At 39.1% G+C, this 20,724-nt stretch overlaps 2 protein-coding genes across 9 annotated transcripts in view; one reads left to right on the plus strand and one right to left on the minus strand.

The window, feature by feature from the left end:
* RBMS1 (RNA binding motif single stranded interacting protein 1) overlaps positions 1 to 20,724 on the plus strand; it is a 344,109-nt gene that overhangs the window by 55,656 nt on the left and 267,729 nt on the right. The gene's annotated exons all lie outside the window — the stretch shown is intronic.
* Positions 1 to 20,724, minus strand: part of TANK (TRAF family member associated NFKB activator) — a 91,990-nt gene that overhangs the window by 25,050 nt on the left and 46,216 nt on the right. For 2 of the 8 annotated variants that reach the window (NM_001277871.2, XM_046943610.1), the window contains exon 1: positions 2,344 to 2,404. The gene's annotated coding sequence lies outside the window, so the exon portion shown is untranslated. Of the gene's footprint in view, positions 1 to 2,343; positions 2,405 to 6,745; positions 8,878 to 9,177; positions 9,303 to 11,175; positions 11,240 to 11,891; positions 11,941 to 13,224; positions 13,280 to 20,724 lie in introns of those variants that run through there. The other 6 variants (XM_046943607.1, XM_046943608.1, XM_046943605.1 and 3 more) reach the window with 6 other exon arrangements.

Raw genomic sequence — 20,724 nt, forward strand, 5'->3', positions numbered from 1 at the left:
TAAAATCCAGGCTCCATGTAAGAAAAGAGCAATAGGAATAGTTCATAACGACATTTAAAAATGGAATAATTACCAGAGGAATTGGTCCTGTATTTCCCTATACCCTGAACACTAGCTTCTGCTTCCACTCCTTCCTTCTCTTTCTTCAAGCACAAGTGGCTTTACCGTCAAATGTATCAGCAATCCAAACCAGCTTAAAACTAAATACTAAAGGTGTTTTGGCTGTGTTATTTTAATGCAGGTCAGCTTCATGGACCGCTTCAAATTACACAATAACACAAACACCTGTGTCAGTAGAAGGACACCTAAGAGAGGAAACATCAGCAAAAGGCAGACAGAATTCCTGTTTTCATTCATAGCACTGGCTTCAAAATTGTAACATAAAGTTCTGGTTATGTAATGGTGATAAAAGCCCGCACTGCCACAGAAAACGATGCTCCACCTTCCCCCTCATCAGGCCATGCATTTTTGCCATCTATTTGTACCACATCAGCATTTCTATGCTGCACGGTTGAACTGTGACAGAGAAGTAGCACCCTGCTTCCTCTAAATAAACAAACAAACAGGCCGAGGCTGCTGGAGCACCACTACCAACACAAGGAGGCAGTGGGAACTTGGTATGAGCTGTGGGCAGGACTGCTGCAGTCTGGAGTCTAGATTTAGATTGGATTGAACTGCTCTGTAGTCACAGCCCGAGCTGCCTGCTGCTGGAATAAATAGGTAATGTGAGAAGCAGTAACATCCAGAAATCCTGCAAATTTGAAAAACTGGCTCCTTTATCTGCTTCTCCTTCATACGCATCAATATTTACCAGGAAAATTGCCAGTTGTTCCTTGTAATTTTCTCTGCTCCCTTCATCCAGTTAGGAAGAAAAAAAACCCACCAAAATGTCCTCTCTGATTTAACCAAGCTTAGTTGTGTTGTATCCATCTAGCAACTGGAATACATTCAACTCAAAGCTGACAACCCTGATCTTTAACATTCTAGATTCAATAGATACTGAAGGCCCCAGGCTGGATGTGGCTCTGGGCAGCCTCGTCTCGTGGTTGGTGACCCTGTACATGGCAGGGGCTTGAAACTAGATGGTCATTGTGGCCCTTTTCAACCCAGGCCATTCTATGATTCTATGATTCTTTCACCACTGTTAACAGCCTTATGAGTCAGAGCAGAAGCAGCAATACAGAGCACTCTGTTTATTAACAAGGACAGAATTAGGGAGATTAACACCAGAGTCTGTCTGATAAGGGAGGCCTGGAAATGCGAGTAGCTGAGTGTTGTGCCGCCAGCTCCGTGGCAATGAGAACATGAATTCCATCTCTGAGTAAAGTCTTGAATGCTGGAAAACAACTGGGTAGCGCAAATGGCGTAAGACAAACCTGTGTGTAAACAAACTCAGGGAAACCTGCAGAAGCTCTGAAAATCCTTGCTTCCAGCAGAACACATTTCACTCATACAGGTGGGGAAAGCCAGCAGCAGTAATGTGAATTTTCCACGGCTCCAATGCCAAAAAACCCTTGACACAAAGATCAGCAACATTGTGCTGCACACATCTGAAACCCCAGCAGCACAGAGCACTGCACACACGCTGTTTCCACAGCGCTTCGGATAACACCTTCCATTCTGAAAAATAAGGTTGTAGCTAATTATGTGCATATAGGCTTTCATTCATAATGTACATGCCTGCCTCTCGTAGGTTCACGTGAGAACATAGATGCCATCAGGAAACAGGTACTTCTCTACATATTTCTGCTTTGAAAACAGTTTTTTCAATGGAAATATTTGTTAAAGCCTGCCATCGTCTTAGGAACTAAAAACCTATCGAGGTAATCACTAGTGAGACTGAGAACTCACGGCACTTTCGGCTTTGTGTTCTAAAATGGGCAAAATTCCTGACCCACACGAGCGCCGTGCAGAGCCCGGCCACCCCGCGTACAGCTCGGAACGGCGGCAGCTCTCCTGGGCTCGGGGGACGACGCCGATTAGCGGGGAGCTGGGCAGTCCCAGCCGCCCCCGGCCGGCGCTCGGCTCAGCCGCACGCTTCTGTCCGCCCCTCCGCTCGCCGCCCCGCTGCTTCCGCGGCCCTTCCAGCAACGCTGGGGGCGAGGGAGGCCGCCCGAGCCTTTCCGAGGGCTCCGAGAGCCGCTCGGCGCGGCCCCCATCCCGCTGCTGGGCCAGGCTGAGAGCCGCCGGGAGGAACCGGCGTCCCCAGGCGGGCGGCGGAAGCGCGGAGGGGCGAGGGCAGGGCGGGCGGGGAAGATCTGCGGCCAGGTGCCCCGGCACGCACCCCGATCCAGAGACCGAGTTCCCTCCTCTCCCTCGGCTTTAAAAACGACTCAGACTTACGAGCGCCTCGCGGAGCCCACGGCCGCTCCCGACACAGGGCGCTGGGTCCCGCCGGAGCGCCTTAACCCAGGAACCAGAACTCACTTCCTGTTGTGCCTCTCCCCGCCCGCCGCGTGACGGCTCCGCGGGCCGGGCGGCTGCCAGTCGGGGGCAACCCTGGGCCTGGGCTCGGCGCCTCCCCGCCCGCCTCGCGCTCCGCCCGGCGGCTCTGGGCTCGCCTCGACTGCCCTGCTGTGGCGCTGGGGCCTCCCTCTCCTAGCGGGGTTGTGCTCCGTGCTCGTGGCCAGCGGCCCCGCGAGACTTCTGACCTCTTTCTGTTTCAGTCTTTCTATGAACGTGTTTTTTTTTGTGAAGAGAGGTATTTACGTTCGTAACATAATTAAACTTTCAGTTTTCACTGTACTTTTGCTTTTTACTTTTGAAACTTAACGAAGTGGTGTCTTTTTCCCGCCTTTGATTCATGTGTGCAAAATTCTGTATGCATAGGAATAAATTAAAATATTTAATAATTTTATTTTGCTGCTGTTACAAGCCCATTGTTTTTGAGGTTACATGTGGGAATCATTTTTCTTGAAGCTGTGAGAGTTGATGGGAGAAAATGTGGGGTTCTTCACAAGTGTATGTACACAGGGCACTGGCCATGAAGCCAGCAGTAGGGAAGCATCCTGGATTTTGCGTCACCCTCAGCTGTGTCTGAGCCCCAGGGCTGTGTGCACACAGGCTGTGGTGCTTTTTCTGATGCGGCATCTCTTTGCCTGTTGATCAAAACCTATGCTACTGGCTCTCACTTTCTAGTTGTGGCAACCTTACAGACCTTGTGTGTGAGCACTGAGCCAAAACAGCCACTGGAACAGCTGTACTTCTTGGAAGATCATTTCCATTATAATTTACTTTTCCTGCTAAGTCTTTTGAGCTGTTTTGGCCTTTGTTAAGACTAGATAGACTTGTAGGCAGGTAGTTTAACGAGCCAATACATGTACTTCCTGCTCAGCCACTTTTAAGAACTTGGGGTTTGGTTCTGTTGAACTACTGGGATTTAGAATGGTTTTGCTTTGTTAATGTGTTTCCAAGAAAGGTGGATTGATTCCCCCTTCAGAGGCCTTTAGCTTAACAAACTGAGATTAGTTAAGCTAAAGGTTTCATTTAACCAGGTCTCTGCTTAAAAAAAGGAGAGAGAAAGGAAGAAAAAAGAAGCTATTGTTTCTTCTAAGTTTCTACATTTTTAAGTTTATTTGGTCTTCCCCAGTAGTTCTGCACTTAAAATTATAAGGGGTATCTCTTTTAGAAACTGAAAAAAAAATTATTTCTCCATTCGTATCAATGTATGGAAATATAAGTTAACTGATGCTATATTTTAAGAGGGTTAATATGTAGAAAGTGGGTTATCCGATGGTGAGAAGTATCAGCTAAGATTATGGGCACGTGAACTTGAGCAGAGACCTACCGTACATGCCATCTGTGAGACACGGCCATTGCACGTCTTGGTGATTCAGTAGGAAACCAAAGTTTGTTAATTAGATTCTAGAAATGTACTTGATGTAATTTTGCTGTGAAGGTCTCAAACCTGTCAGCAAAGCTGACAACCATCTACAAACAAAGCTTTGCTTTTCTAAGTGAAATGCATTATTCTTTGTACTGTATTAGAAATATCCTATTGCAATAAAACACAAGAGAAGCTGTCCTTCCTTGAGCTTCATTTTTTTAGGACTGTGTTTTTTTTAGTTTTTTGCTTGTTTTTAATTTATTACAATTCCTGGCCACTGCAAATGTACGTTACGAGCTTCACAGCAGCCCGTGCCGACCTTCCTAGAGATTTCCAACCCTTTGAATAAATTGTTGAATAGAAGAAAGGAATATCTGAGGAAATAACAAAATCTCTGCGATAGCTAACTTGATGCTTAAGTTTGACCTTTTAAAAGAAGAGTAGCTTCTGCTTTACAACCAATTGTTTCTGTCCTTTTCTTCCTCATCTTGCTTTCTTTTTCGCTTTCTGTTTCTTGCCTTCCTACTCATTCTCTGTATTTCTTCCCTAACAGCTATTCCAGTAATGAATTTCTGTAGTCCTCACGTTGGCATTTGCCATTTTTATGTCGTTATTAAGGCAGGATTGCTTTTCTCGGTGTAACCTTTAATATATAAGTAGGAAGAGCAAGGCTATTTCAGTATAGTTGAAGAGAGCTGAAGATTTTAGTAATCTGCTAATCTTAAAGGCTGTTGCAAGTGCCTAATCTGGAGTCTGGGAGCGGCAGGAATGAGGTCTGTGTCTGTACTATTTCATTTCACTTTGTCTTCAGACTCAGAGTCTTCTTTTGACTATACAAATATACATGAATATACATGGAAACATCACTAATATTATTTTAATTGGTAATTAGCACCTTGATTCTTTTTCAGAGTGAAAATTCAAGAATTTGCACTGACTGAGTCAAACAGTTCATATAAATATCTCACATTATTCGTATTCAGTTTAGTGTCTGACATTACCAGAAATGCACTGTTATGTAGTTCTTACCCTGGGATAACATGGGATGAGCAATATATTAATTTGGTGCTTAAACTGTGTTGAGGCACGGAGAGGAGCGGACGGCTGAAGGTGGACTTGCCAAAATGCTGTTTTTCAGCGCAGGGTTAAGTCGGATTTCTACGTACAATTTAAACCTTATAGATACAATTTGGCTTCTGCCAGGTGTCAGAAAGGTTACAACGTTTCTTGAACGCCCTTAATGTAGGCACCCGTGGAGGCGCTAGGGGGCTCACGTCAGATGTTTAAACCTTTCCCAGCACTGCTGCGCTGAGGCTCCGTAAGACCGCGCGGCGCTGCGCGAGGTGCCTGCAGGGCCCGTGCGCCCCTCTGGTATTACTCGATTTAATAACATGAAAAGCCTGTTTTGCTATTGGAGTACCTTGGGTCAGGAAGGAAGAGCTGTGGATTAATTTAGAATGAATGTTGTAGTTTCATAGTAGGAAGGTGGGGCTGGATTTTACTTTTTGTTTTCCCAACAGCTAAATTAGCTGGCTGGTGAACCTGTGGAAACCTAACTATACACAATGCAAATAAGGTTGCCAGTGGGTAGCAACAGACAAAACCTGGCTTCCAGAAACTGAAGAGTATTTGTTCAAACAAACTAGGTGCAGTACAAGCAATTGAAAAGCAGTGTTAGTACAATTACAAAGTTTGCGACTCATACTTTTTCTATGCGTTAGGATGTTGAAGTTGATAACTTACCTGTTCTGTTTACAAAGTGTAGAAACCAAAGGTTTGAATCTCCTTATAATGTCTTCAGGAGTAGTTTTTTTGTTCTGTTTTGTAAGAGTAAAGGTATTTTTTTTTTTTTTTTTTTTAACCTGGAAGGACTGTCAACAGGATTATGAAATACAGTTCTGTGCTTCAGCACTGCTTATGACTAATATGAGCTGGGAACTTCCACTGAGGAATACCTGACTGGAGAAGTTTCTGAGTGCATCTGCAAGCAGGCAGCCATCCTATGACACAGGTGTTAGCTGTAGCAGCCTGCAAACTGCCTTTGGGCCGTGCTTTGCTTCCATGTGCAATTCCAGCTGTTTCTGAAGGCTCGCTGTTCTGAGAAAGTGTTACTTTGCAAGTAAAAGGAGCAGCGCAAGCCTACATGTTTGGAAACAGTTGACATACACGGTAATTATTGTAGCAAATGTAGACTTTTAAACTGGATTTTAAGAGCCAGTAATGGTAATAGCAACAGTAGAAAGTAGCAACAACTTTGTAAACACAGTGCTATCAATCTATAGAGAATGTAAGTTGTGGTACATCCAGAAAGAGTGCAATGAGATGGAATCTTAAATACATCTTCCAGGAGAATAGCACAAAGCCAATCCACTGATCCTCAGTTAAGATCCAAAGGGACTTAATTACGCAGAGCCTTAAGCTCAGGTTAGGTTTTATCCCCATTGAATCTTTACTTTCCCCAAGGAAACAATATTTAATGAAACTGCTGAAAATTGTAGAACAATGGGGGGAAAATGTTCACCTTGAAAACCTCATTTTCTCCAGCGTTGGTGCTTTTTTCTTTTTTTTCTTCTTCCCCATAAAGGCAAATACTCAGGAGCTTTTATGCCTAAATGTTAATTTCTCAGGCCTGCCAGGATAAAGAACTGAGGTGTTTTGATATCAACTACATGACACAGGCCTTCTCCCTAAGTTTCTTGTTAATATTTAGTAAATCTTGTATCTGTTTTAGACAGAGCTACATTATATTCAGCATCTAACTAAGGAAAACATGTCTGATATAAGGAGCTTTTGCACTTTTGGCTGAATGTTTGATTGTAAACCATCTATCCGGCTGTCAGTGTGGAGTAAGAATGGAGGAAGGAGAGAATAAAGAGAAGTATTTGAAATAAAGCATTTAGTTTCTGGGATTTTTTTTACCTCTTTCCCCCTCCTGCAAAAAGGCGGAGATGTGTAGTGCAGCAAGATTAGTGCTTCCATGGTATTACTTTTGTTTCTGTAGTCTCAAAAATTGTAGAGTCTGGGGAAAAGGAAGAGACAGGTGCTAATGCAAAGTCATTAAGTTAATGGACTTGTGTTAGTATACCTGTGGAACTTCTTGTCAAAGCTGTTCAGGATGTGAAAATGTTGGATGTGTTCAAGGGGAGACTGGTCAAGTAAATACTGGAGAGATTCACTGAGGGAAACTAAAGAGACAGGCAGCATCAATCTCAGGAAGTTCTCTGACCTGAAAATAGCTGGCAGCTGGGAGAAGACTCTGAGGAAATATTACATATGCTTGCCCTGTTCTTATTCTTCCCGGGGCAACGATTTTTAGCCACTGCTGAAGAGAAGATGGGTCTGAACCAATGTGGCATATGTTCTTATGTTAATGACTTTGTGCTGATACAAATGTGTAGGAATTTCTCTGCATTAAATGATCTTCCGTAAAAAAGAGGGTACTGTGAAAGGATAGGGAACATTGCAATTGCAGCAGTTCCAAAAGATCTTGCAACATCCATTTAGAATATATATTTTTATTATTTCAGAATATTCAGTTGAAAAATGAAACATTTTGATACTTTTATAGATGGCGTAATGCTATAATGGGATGGAAAGTACCGCAGTAATAGTGGGGTGGCAAAGTCTTTGGCTGTAGCAAACAAGAATGAGCCCAGATGCAGCAGCCACAGATGCAGAAACAAAGGAAAAGAGCTGCTTGCCTTTGGAAGGCCTCAGGTATGCAGGGATCTCCAACAAAAGATGTCCTCATTTCCTTTGCCAACCCTTTAAAGAGTTCTGGGAAGAGATGGATCCTGGCTCCACCCCTTCCGGTCACTCAATGCATTGCATGCACCTGAGCTCCCCTGGGTTGGCCCTGCCTTCCCACCAGGTGCTCAATCACTGGCTCAGGCCACGACTCAGCATTTTCATTACGGGTGGTGATCACTGAATTATAGCAGGTTTCTAAAGATGCTTTCCATAGTTTGTCTTTGACTATGCTTACAGTTACACTGCAGTGACCAACAGATCAGCTCCATAATTTCATGGCTTTTGTTGTTAGCTATCACTGTAACTACTCACAAAGCTTAGCAGAAGAAAGATCAATGTGAATACACAGCAGGGTTCAGTGGGTTGTAAACAGATCGTAGGAAAAGGACCTCAAAACCTGTGGCGGTGAAAGGTTTTCCCCATTATTTAAATGGTGATGACATCTATAATTTTAATGCTGCTTATTTAATCCAGGAACTTTGAACAGAATCTCCAAGCATACAAGTTAATTTTCCCTAGTTTTCTTTAGTTTTGGATCTAATCAACTATACGTAAAATCCATACAATAGCATAAACATTCCAAGCTTCCTCCTAAAGAAAAAATTGTAGGGAAAGCTACTGAAATGCTTTAATTTGTTTTTATTTTTTTATTTTTTATTTTTAAGGAAAATGCCAGTCCACTTTTTAATTATTTTTGCAGGATGATATAGCAACTGAAAACGTACCTATAACTTCCCTAATGCATTGGGTTGGTGTACTCTCAATATTGCTTGATTGTATGATATCATGGAATTCAAAAAGAAATATTTCTGTTTCTCTGCACACTGAAAAAATATTTTGGAGTGATTCATCTCTTCAGCCTTTCTCTTGTTGATATAGTTGTTCCAGCTCCTGTTTTATTTTAAATTGTTTTATAAATGAAAAGATAGCTTTGTGACTTTGACAGCATGCCTTTCTTCATCGCTCACTGAGAATTTAGTGGTTCTGAGCTTGATTACTCAGAGTGTGCAAGAGAAAATAAGGTGCTCAGTTGAGGGTTCCTGTAAATCTTACTGTGTACCACTGCACTGAAAGTCTATCACCAGGTGAAACAAGAAAGGTATGAGCAGTCATCAAACAATCATTCCTCTCAAGTTTTAACTAAAATTTGTTGATATCCTCATACACCGAAGATAAATCATCCTGCTGAATTTCTGTGGTAAATCTTTACCAACTTCAAGAAGAGAAAGCTTCAAGTCATATCCTGTGTAGATTTGGTGTTCTGGCGCTGCGCTTGTTTGAACACAGCCTTATCTGTAAAGCTAAGAAGACTAAATGTCAAACAAAAATGCAGGCCAGCTTTGTGCAAATGATGGTTGTTCTCACCATGGTGTAAACAGGAATGAAGAGAAGAAGGTATGAAAAGAAGAAAAGAATGTTTAAGGTGTATTCCCAGTTACAACACGGAAAATGTATCACTAGTAATAAGTGGCTTTCTGAAACAGTTATGCCACTTAAATATTTATTCCTGGTGAAGCAGGGATAGAACTACACGATCAGTGAGTTTGGGCCTTTTTGTATAATCAGTGGTAAAATGAATGCACACACACACGCTCACTTACTTTGTCTGGCACAGCTTCAGTCTCCTTATTCACCAGCTGCTAAGTCATTTTCATATCCGTAGCTGCTTCCTCTGAGTGAAAACACACCTGCTCTTCTCACATTGTTTCCATTTATTGTTGGCTTCCTGGAAGCAAAAGATGTAAAAGAATTTTGGCTTGTATTGGAGATCTGAATAATCACAGAAAGACTCAAAACTGCCACACTCTTAAAAAGTGATTATATGTTAATTTATCTGTATTAATTAACAATTTCCATCAGTACATTTACACTGAAGGCTTAGAATTATATGTTGCAATTGGCATTTTTGCTCACGTTATTTTCTGCCTATGCCATTTGGCAATATATTTATTTGGCTAGGTTTTGACCACTGCTACAGTGTTAGTATATACCTGCCAATGCTTTTAGATTGCATTGCAATCAGCTTATTGTGTATTAAATCAAATGAAAGAATTGTACACAGAACTGAGGGTTCATTCCCTGCGACAGTGACTAACAGCTGAATTTTTTGATCACAAAAAGGAGATCAGGTAAAGAGAACACTATAGAAGGGTAGCTTTAATATGAGGAATAAAACCAGGAAAGATGGATAATAGTGATAGATTTCAGGTTAGTTTATAATAAGAAAATGAAGTGCCAGAGACCTCCTTCCCGGTTCTTGGCTTGACTTTGCATGGAGCCGAGTTGACAGCTCTCTCTAAAGCCCACTTTTAAGAAGATATGATTTACACTGGAGCCTGGAACTTACAGAAGTAGTCTTAAATTTCTTCTCCAAATTCTTCAGAGACCGTGGACCATTTTCCAGCCTACCTACTCCTACTCACGTATCTGAGTGCACCAGTCACAATTCAGTTCCTGCCTGTTACCACTTACTGTGACAAACACAGTAACCCACTGGTTACTGTGCCAGCCTTGAAACTGGCAGCGCAACTTCCAAATCCTGAGTGCTAATCATTTTCTAACAGAGATAGTCTTTTATAGAGACATTAATTCATCTTCACAAGGCTCTATAAATCTAGCTCTTCCTTGGCACATAGTAGAGTAGCTAAAGACAAGAATCACAAAAGGAAATTAGGGTTTTGGTACCAGCTGCTACAGCCTCCAGTATGTAACTTCCTTCCTACACAGTGTATGGGGCTAACTGAAAAGCAATGCCTTAAGTAGAGCTGCTGTCTCTGTAGCTCTGAGCCCTTTCTAGTTGTGTCTCTTGGATATGAAAATTTGATTTTGCATGGAGTAGTTGAGGCAGACCGCAGAGACTATAATTCTCCAGTCCCTAAGGGTTCAAGCCTCCATTCTAACAATGCTTGCATGTTTTATGGCATGATAGGCAGTAGGTTATTTCCATTTTGCTGCTTTTGACAATCAATTTTACCGACTGAGTTTCTATTTTACCGGTGCCTAGAACCAGCCCTCTGAAGACACCATCCTTGCCAAAGGCAGAATCAGTTTTACCTAAACCATTCCTAACATATGTTTGCCTGTTTTGAAGATCTATATTGGTGATAAAGATTTCACAGCCTCCAAAGGGACCTTCTGTTCTTCCTTACAGACTCTTTTTTTCTAAATCTCTAATTATTCTTCAGTTGAGCCACACTTTCCACAACGTACAATGAACAAACCGGACAATATGCTCCAGCTGAGACTTTTCACCATAGTTTTCAACAAATGTATGCTGACTGTTTTATATTCTTAAAACAGGACAAAAGCTTAAGCTTTTATACAGACTTATTCAATTATTTGTTCCAGTACTTTTCACTGAATGAAAGTTAAGCAGAACACCATGTAGTTCTCTGGTTTCTTCTGTTCTCCCCACTTAGAGATAAACATGATGTCTGCCTTTTTTCATTCTTTTAGAAGCTCATCTGTTCTCCACAAGTTCTCAAAGACAATTGCTAATGGCTCTGAAATGTCTTTACTCTGCTGTCTCTGAGTATCCTGAGAGGAATTTCCTCAAGCCCAGTTCGTTTGAAAATAGTCATCAAAGTCATAATTCTAACCTGAATTCTTCTGCCGTTGGCACTGACACGAACTTTATCCTTCTGACTGAGGCTGACCCTTCTGCTGAAGAAAGTAAAAAAAGTATCAGCCTTTTCCATATCATCTTTAATAGTTTCTTTTTCTTTCTCTTCAGAGAAAGAGTGCAAAGCATTCTTTCATTTGTATTTGTCTTGGTACAGAGATATTACCAGAATACAGTTGTTTTTTTCTTCTTTAACCTCATTGTTTTATTCTTTTACATTCCCCAGGAATTTGACATATGGAATATAAAGTAGAAACTTTCTTGACTTAAAGGTTGTTAAAAAGTACTTATATTTTTTTTTTTTTTTTTTTTAGCTTGCTGGTATTTTTTTAAGCACATTTCTTATTTTATGATGTGGAATGATTTGTGCTGTTTCCTCCATTTCTAGAGAAGATGCAAAATCTCTGGAGTTCCTTGTTTCGTTTATTTATTTATTTGTTCCGAAGATCTCAGTGGTGTCTACATACTGCATTTAAGCTCATAAGTGTCTGCATAGATCTAGTTCTGACTGATCTGCCAGAAGTCACACTGCATGAACATTTGTGCTAGAGCAGGGTTTGAAGCACAGAAATGCCTTGCTCACATCACTGGCTTCTGATTCCTGTCTAATTTATGATCTGATTAAAGGAAGATTATTTGGTTATTATCTCAATTACGTAGGTTTATTTTATGCTAGCAAATTGCCTCACTTACCAGTTCTTCTTTGCGTGCCCTTCGTTGTCCTTGTTTATTTCTACATTGTCTTGGGGAAAAAAAAAAAAGAAAGGAAGAAAGAAAAAAAGTTTCAGTATGTATTTTTCCCATCTGGTTAGTCCAGCACTCTTCTTAATTAGTAAAATGCCATCCTGTCAGATTCTCTCCTGCCAGGAAGTCATTCAGCTACCAAATCACTTCTTCACCTCCATCATATATTTTAACATTTGAAAACAGCAAAACTGTAAGATATCACATTTTCCCTTACAACAGGAAAAGCAAAACCAACTACAGCAATGCTAATTAAATGTAGCTTAGGATTAATTTGAATTTAAACCAGGCCTCATGAGACTTCAGAGCATGTAACCAGAATGTCACAAAATATGTAACAATGCTTCTTCTCAATTAATATTCATTTACTTGAGAACAATAAAAAGCAGCAGAAATAGGCACAACCTGTTCTGTACTCCTTCCCCACATGTTTGTGCTCTGCCCAGACTGCTTTCCAAGTGCATCATTCCAAAGGTCAGCCCTTCTCATGCCTGGGCAGTCTCAGGTGGGATCAGGTATCACTGTGCTCCCCTTCTTTGGGCTTAAACTTCTTTTTTCCATTATAAAGTCATTTAAAGAAAATATGTTGCCTATTAAATCATAAGCCTTATACCTGAATTCATCAGTTTTGTTGCAAAAACATCATCACTTGTTTCGCTTCCATTATGCTAAGTGGAATGTCATGTATTTTAAAATTACTGTATGACTCAGTTACTTTTAGAACAAATGTTGCAGTATTGATAGAAATATTTAAATCAGACAATGCCATATTACGGATTATAGATAACAAGGCCATTAAGTGCTAAAAATAAGTGTTCTTAAAAAAAAAAAAAAAGAAGAAGAAGGAATAGTCTGGAGGAGAAATCCGAAATCCATCCATATTTGGAATATATAGATGTGTTTGAATAGGAGAAAGCATAGGGAATAATGCAAAGTTACCAAACGTCATGAAAAATTTTTGTAGAATTTGCTGAAGAGAAATTCATTCTGAGAGCATTCTGTATGTCCATATCATTTAATAGTGATTATAGCATTTTCTGCCTTTGCTTTTATTTTTTGTGACTACTATAGGATATATATATGAAAAAAATGGTTTATTTTAAATTCTGTAGGAATTTTTGGAAGTATTACAAAAGAAAAGTAATTGCATCATCTGAGTGTTTCTCTTAAAATTCTGACTTCCTGCTTGCTGGCAGGTGTGTTCAGGCCAGTGAAATAAACAGATTAATAGCAGCAAGGGTGAATTAATTTACTCAGAGAGTCTACTGTGCATAGAACTCACCTCCATGGACACCAACTGCTGTTGGAGATATCTCCATATCAAAGAGGGCATTCTTCTGCAAGGGAAGTAGAAGTAAGCAGGGAGAAGCAGGTGGCTGTGGCTGAGCACCAGGTACTACCAGTTCTGTAGAGGTGACTGTTTCAAGGTGCGAGCAAGCTAGATAAGCTCACTGTATGGACATGGCAAGTTGTAGGTTTTCCCACTACTAGTCTCACGGAGGATAAAAGCAATTTAATTTTTCTATTCTGTACTGTAGCCTGTGAAAATATTTTTATTTTTATTGAATGATATGAATTCTCTTTGAATCAATGTCCATGGTGTGCTGCCAGACTAAAATGTTATGCAGACATGTTACAAAATGTAATGACAGTTCACTGTGATGCTTATTTATACTTCAACCCCATCTAAAGAAACTGAAGATGCCCAGGCATCATGCTGATAACTGAGTAAAGCTTGCAATGTTCCCAGTAACATCCATGTAAGGTGTAAATATCTCAGCCAGTGGGCAGAGACCCTTCCTGTATTTCTGAGTATTCTGAAGCTCTCCCTAGAGTACTTGCAAGTTTCTGGATCCACTCCAAGAAATGGATATAGCAAAGCCAGTATTTCAGAACGTGGAAACAACTCCTCCCTTTCCCTCAACTGGTCTTTATTAATCTCTGTCTCTTTGGACAGCATTTTGCTTCTCTAAGTGTTTGTCAGATTTGTGCCCCAGGCATGCATACTTGAGAAATACTGCTTTATTTGGATATTGAATAACATAATGCATCTCATTAGTAATAAGGTCTTTTCTTTTCTTTTCTTTTCTTTTCTTTTCTTTTCTTTTCTTTTCTTTTCTTTTCTTTTCTTTTCTTTTCTTTTCTTTTCTTTTCTTTTCTTTTCTTTTCTTTTCTTTTCTTTTCTTTTCTTTTCTTTTCTTTTCTTTTCTTTTCTTTTCTTTTCTTTTCTTTTCTTTTCTTTTCTTTTCTTTTCTTTTCTTTTCTTTTCTTTTCTTTTCTTTTCTTTTCTTTTCTTTTCTTTTCCTTTCTTTTCCTTTCTTTTCCTTTCTTTTCCTTTCTTTTCCTTTCTTTTCCTTTCTTTTCCTTTCTTTTCCTTTCTTTTCCTTTCTTTTCCTTTTTTTCTTTTCTTTTCCTTTCTTTTCCTTTCTTTTCCTTTCTTTTCCTTCCTTTTCTTTTCTTTTCTTTTCTTACAGAACACAAGACTTATTGAACATGACTGCTGGGTTCATTCAGTGTCTAACAGGACCTCACTGCAAATCCCAATCTACTTGAGCAGACGTATATTAAAATGCCACGGGCAATACCATATTATAGTGTCAGTAATAATGATAATAAACAATGATAATGAATTTCTTGGCCTCTTTTATATTAAAAGAAATAAGAGCATCATGTCTCACATTGCAGGAAAAAAATCAGTAGTTGACAAGAGGTTAAGACTGGTATACAGCACAATGAAAAATTTAAATACGGAGAACTATCAGATACCATTTATTTCATCAACAATAGCAGTGTTATGTTATGTTATAAATACAGCTTTCACTTCTATTTCTACATCTGGCAGCCAATGCCAATATGTAAAGCAACTTAGAAGTGGTTCTGTATACTGGGAACTTTTTTGCCAACAAAGATGAGGAGAGCTAGGTGAAGTTTCTTTTGTCTCAGTCAGATGCTGTTCACCTTTCAGCAGGCATTGGGCTTTCTGTTTATTCTTCCCCTCTGAATCTGTTCTGTTCCTCTAGACCCTCTTATATTCATCCTCTGCTACCTGCCTGCTTTCTAAGAGTTTCTCGGTTTTTGCTCTCCCTTTACCCACACTCCATCAATTTTCTCTAACTCATGTACTCCTTTGTATTCTGCTTCTTACACTCCAGAGGATGAATTTGATTTTTCAACTAGCAACACAGGAGGAGCCTCTCTTGCTCCTGTTGTCAGCTCTGTGTTATTTCTAAAGAGTGGCTGCTGATGTGAAAAGGTTTGCCAGAATGAAGTCTTGCTCATGACTGTAAGAATTACAAAAAGCACTGGGTTATGGAAAACTAAAAAAGAAGATCCTGGAAAACAGAAAGGACCACCTGGATTCTGTCCTGCATAGTGCTTTGTTCTTGTTTAAATCTGTAAGTGTTCCAGAATGGTTGACTTGAAAGCAAATATTTTTCTCCCCATTCTTTGGATATCCGAAGGCCCTACAAATGTCAGCCTGGCAGTAAGGGTAGTGAATATGCAGTGACTGTGTTACCAGATTTGTATATTTTGTCAGATTTGCTTCTCTTCTTTATCTCCACCCCTATTCCACTTTGATGTCTTAACGTGTTTGCGATTAGACTAACATAAAATTACCAAAACCAACAAACAAAGCAGCTTAGCTAAGATTGATTGAACTGCTTCTGGGAAAACAAGAACTAACTTGATCTTTTTTTAAAAATAATTTAAGAATTTGGCACTTACCTGAAGCTTATACAGCTCTTGTGGGATTTTTCCCATCTGTGCCGAAGTTATCCTATTATTTTTTCCTTTTACTCTTGCTAAAGCTTGAAGATGAATGTACATACATTGCAAGTAAGCATTTCTCAGCTACCAGTAAAAAATTTGAAATGCTGTCAAATACTAAAGGTGTTTTGAGAAACCTATTAAAAATGCTGCCCTCTTATGACCTTAATTTTCATATATTTTATATGTGCTTATAATAGAACAGCATGATTCATTAAATACATAGCTTGACATTTGGGTTCACCGTATGTTTTTGAATGTCGAAATGAAAGTGATTCTACTTCAACAGTTTTTTCTTATAGTGTACTTTGAACAGAACATTACAGATGGTGCTCCTTGATTGCTCACAAAATTTCAGGTTTGCAGAATCATAGAATCATAGAATGGTTTGGGTTGGAAGGGTTCTTTAAGATCATCTAGTTCCAACCCTCTGCCATAGGCAGGGACACCTCCCTCTAGACTAGGTCACTCAAAGGCCCATCCAGCAACCCAGTTGCTGAACAGCTCTCTGTGGTAATGTAGTGGATTTCAGTGCTTTGTGTCAGGCATTGAGGCAAAAGTGAATTTCCAAACGAAATCCACAGTTATTTAATAATAAGCAATAATAAGATAGAGCCGTGTAAGTTGTATCTCTGGAAAATATTCTCAAATTAATCATCAGTACAGTCTTGTAACTTATACTGTTTCACTTCCATTCTTAATTTCACAGGTCAATGCCTTCCCATTCACAATCTCGTAACTTCCTTTTGGCAGTTCAAACAACAAAAGAAAGTGTACAGTTGGTGTAAGTGTCGATATCAAGAAGGAATTTCAAGAATGGAATTAGGAAGATCAAAGCTTAACTAGAGCTGAAACTGAAAGAGATGTGAACAGAAAAATGAAACAGAATAGAACAAAAAAGCCACCCAAATAATATGGGTACATTGGCAGCAAAAGGAAGATCTAGGAAAATGTTGCCCTTTGGTGAATGAGGCAATAATAAATGATGTGGAAAAAGAATGAGTGCTAAAAGCAATGCTGTCCTTGTTTCTGTCTTTAGTATTAAAGCTGTCTCACAGCTCTTATAAGTCTCTATTCCTAGAAACAAAGTTTGGGGGATAAAATTGCTGAGCATACCAAGCACTGAGTCAGAATTAGCTTGAGCAAGCTGGTCACATATATGTCCCTAGGAGAGGTGGGATTCATCCAATGGTGTTAGAGGAGCTGGTTGGTGCCAATGTAAGGCCTATCTTTAGCTTAAAAGTTTTGAGGTTAGGTAAAGTGCCCGATGATTAGTAAGAAGAAAAATATCATGTTCATGTTCAGAAATTGTAAGAAGGACAATGTGGTGACTTACAGACCTGTAGTACCATTGAAAGTACAGGAACAAGTATTTATAACCATGATTTTTCTAGAGAGATAGGATGATTTATTCTAAACCATAGATTTTCATTAGTTGTTATTATTACCTTCAAAAACATAGGTCTGTGCTCTTTATTTTCTTTCTATGCTGATTGACTGCCACACTAAGTCTTTTTCACAGAACACTGATAGCCAGTTACTGCAAACTGTGGACTATCATATATGCAACAGGTTGGGAATAGCTTGCCCTAGGAACTATTGATTCAACCCCTAGCATTGTTCAGTAAGTCATTTGCATGGTCTGGAAGAAAGATAAACAAATTCATTTTGGAATTTGGTTTAGTATTTACAAAGCACAGCTAGCAAGGAGAGTAAGTAGGTTCTATTTCAGTTTCAAAAAAATCCTTTTTTTTTCCTTCTTTAGAGGTGCTAGACATTACTTCACTTTGTCTCCTTTTCTGCATTCCTCTTTCACCAGATTCTGGTGACTACACAAGCATCTTCCCCAGAGCACATACTTCCCCACAGTTAACATAGAAGTTCTCTATTCCAGCTACTCCTGTAATTTTATAAGCAAATGTTGACTGGTACAATCTCTCCTTGGATATGGCTTGATGCCACTGCTCTCTATGTTTATGCCCAGTGTTCAAATGTTGATGAAAATAAAATCTTCTGGGCATGAGATGAAAGAGAGATCTGTGGTTTAATCATAGGGAAATCAAATCATTCTGAATATTCTGATCACTGATTCTCATTGACATTTGGCCCTCTCAAAAACTGACAGTTTCCCCATCATCACTGTCGTCTGACCTGCACCCACGTTTCTAGCAGGGAAACCATGCAGATAACTTTCTGATCTGCTCAGGCATTTTCCTACACTGGTGGAGTCTACTAAAAAACTGATGAAAACAGTGCTGCATGAAACTGTCCAAGTTAGAATGGACAAGTTAGAATTGACTTTACAGGATAGGAAACTTCCCTGTGATGTGCAATCTCTTACTGCCTAATTAAGGTGCTTTTGAAAACATTTCCTTGATGTTCATCAAGACTCACAGTCATCTGTTGAATATGAATTATACTTTAAAGAGAATTCTGCATGTCAAATTGTAATTTCTGCACAGTCCTTCAATTCATCAGCTCTTATTTTGACACTTAGAGAACTTTTTTCTTATAGCAAATACATTTGTATGCAAATTATGATACAGTCTCTTACTGATTATTCATGACATACCCTTGGATACTGCTATTATATATGCTACTTATATTTGAAGCCAAATCAATTATTTAGAAGTCACAGGAACTGTGACATTAACTGAGATATGAAATAGTCTATTTGTATCAAAGTGTTCTATGCACGTGAGTCATTATTTGTACGGCTAAGCTAAACATAAAGAAAGGACACCTAATTTATGAAGTTGTGAGCAATACACATGTATATTTCTTTTAAAAGAGAAAAACATGCAGATCACAAAGCATATGGTTGTCTCTCCTCATCTGTCATTCACTAGATTCTGCCAGTGATGTTAAAATTTTATGTTTTTTTTTTTTCAGCTTAAATTAATAAGAGATTTTTGTACTTTCTGAATAAGCATGAAGGATGCTCTACAGCTACATTTGGATCTTCTATGTTAGAGTACTCTGACCTATCAATATTTCTGAGAGGGACCACCTCTTTTCATGTTTGAAATTACATTGCTCCCATGGATCTTACTCCTCTGGAGCTTTTGTCCACCTGTAGCAATATCCATTTTTTGGATGAAAAATGAGTATTAGGAAAGTAGAGATTTGAGTTGCCCTTCAATATCATTGCTACAGCTGGAAATACAAAAAAACAGACACTGTGCTCTGTGTTATGATAAACTCTGAATGGAACAGATAATTGGTTATTTATTGGTCACAAGTCCGATAGTTTGTTGGGAAGGATAAAGGGAGTTGACAGGTTCGAGTTTGGTAAATATGGCTGACAGAATTCTGCTGTTTGAAAGTCCGTTACTGTATTGTATCATCACTTATTAATATAGAAATACCTATGCTATCCTTTAACTTTGTTTTCCTTTATTATTTTCCCCCATGATCTAATGCTGTGGTTTACATTCAATGAATATTTGAAAGAATATTGGCACCCCAAAGGTACTTTTTCAATATGAGTAAGCAGAAGGTGAACGATTATAGAGCAAAGTCAGATGTTGTATGGATATATGATGAAAGGAACTTCTGTAGAAAGAGGTATGATAGAAACAAGACCTATAGTCCAAACTTATTTGCACAAAGGCAATAATTAATAGAGAAAGGCTCGATTTTAGGTCATGAGTTTTGGGTTGTTTCAAACTTAACAAACAGAAATATCTCTGCAGCATCATGCTGTAGCTTAGCTTGTCATGTTGTAGCCTCCTATGAGAGAGGAGGAAAATGTCATAACTGTGCAGTGGCATTCACTTGCGGTAACTCACTAAGGGATGTTTTTCAAATACTGAGTGAGGGTTAAGCATGTTCAGAAGAAGTTGGATGTCTAGAAGTATTGCCAGAAACTGAGGAGTACTGGTTCCTAACACTTTTTGCAGAATCCTTTACAGGCACTTAGGCATTAAGGATTTTAAATGCCAGCAAGTTTTGCTCGTTCTTACTACAGCTTTTTTTCTGACTTTTTTAGTGCCAACTATCCATAGAATTACTTAGAATCCTGTTACCAATTCTAGCACAGATGTAATAGAATTAACAATACTAATACATTTTCATTGTTCTAATACTGCAGATATCAGTGTATGGTGTTTTCCAGGAATAAAATTATAAAGCTTTGTGTGCTCTGGGACTCTGATGCTATCATCTGTGCAATCAGATATAAAATTCTCAGTTATGTTTCCTGTTCAGAGACTGTTAAAAGTTTCAGAATGGTAGATGGGCATTTCTCAAGCCTTAGGATGAGAAGTAATAAGCAGCAGTGCAACACTTGCTGACAGGTTGCTGTATTTTTTTTTTAAGAAACAACAGTTATTGAAATATTTATCAGGATTTGTTCATCTGCATCTCCACAGGCCGTAGATGTCATTGCCCTCTTTTGTTATTATTATCATTTTTTTTTTCAATATGGTTATCAGATCTGCTTTTTTGTCCATTTGTTTTGTATTCATGTATTTGAAACACTTTTAATGTCTCTCAAAGCCTACTGCAATCATTTACAACATTTATGTAAAAAACACTCTCCCTCATGTTTTAAAGTAATGAAGATCTTTTAAATTTAAATTTAAATTAAAAAAAAATGAAGAAAAAAATTGAAGAAATTCTTACTCAGCTAATGCAGTCTTATTCCTGTCTTCTCTGTAATTCTGTGGGATAGATTTCACAGACAATTATCCTCTGCCCTTCAGCTTTTAGAGGCACGTGAGCTGGAAATGAAGAATGGAAATGATCGTGCCAGCTCTCAGATTTTGTCCCACTGGGGTGGGGATGTTAAGCAAACAAAACTAGCCAAAAAGATAAGATACAATGAAAAAAAAGGATGCATATCTGTAGCCTTATACTAAGGATCTCAGAATAGCTTAAACTGGAAGAGGCCTCTGGAGATCTTTTAGCCCAACCTTGTGCTCAGAGATGGGTCAAATTCAAAGTTAAATCAGGTTCCTGAGGACCTCATCCTGCTGAGTTTCAAACATTTCCAGAAAAACGAAATTCTATG

Source organism: Gallus gallus, chromosome 7 (genome assembly GCF_016699485.2).
Source record: "Gallus gallus isolate bGalGal1 chromosome 7, bGalGal1.mat.broiler.GRCg7b, whole genome shotgun sequence".
Classification (NCBI taxonomy): Eukaryota; Metazoa; Chordata; class Aves; order Galliformes; family Phasianidae; genus Gallus; species Gallus gallus.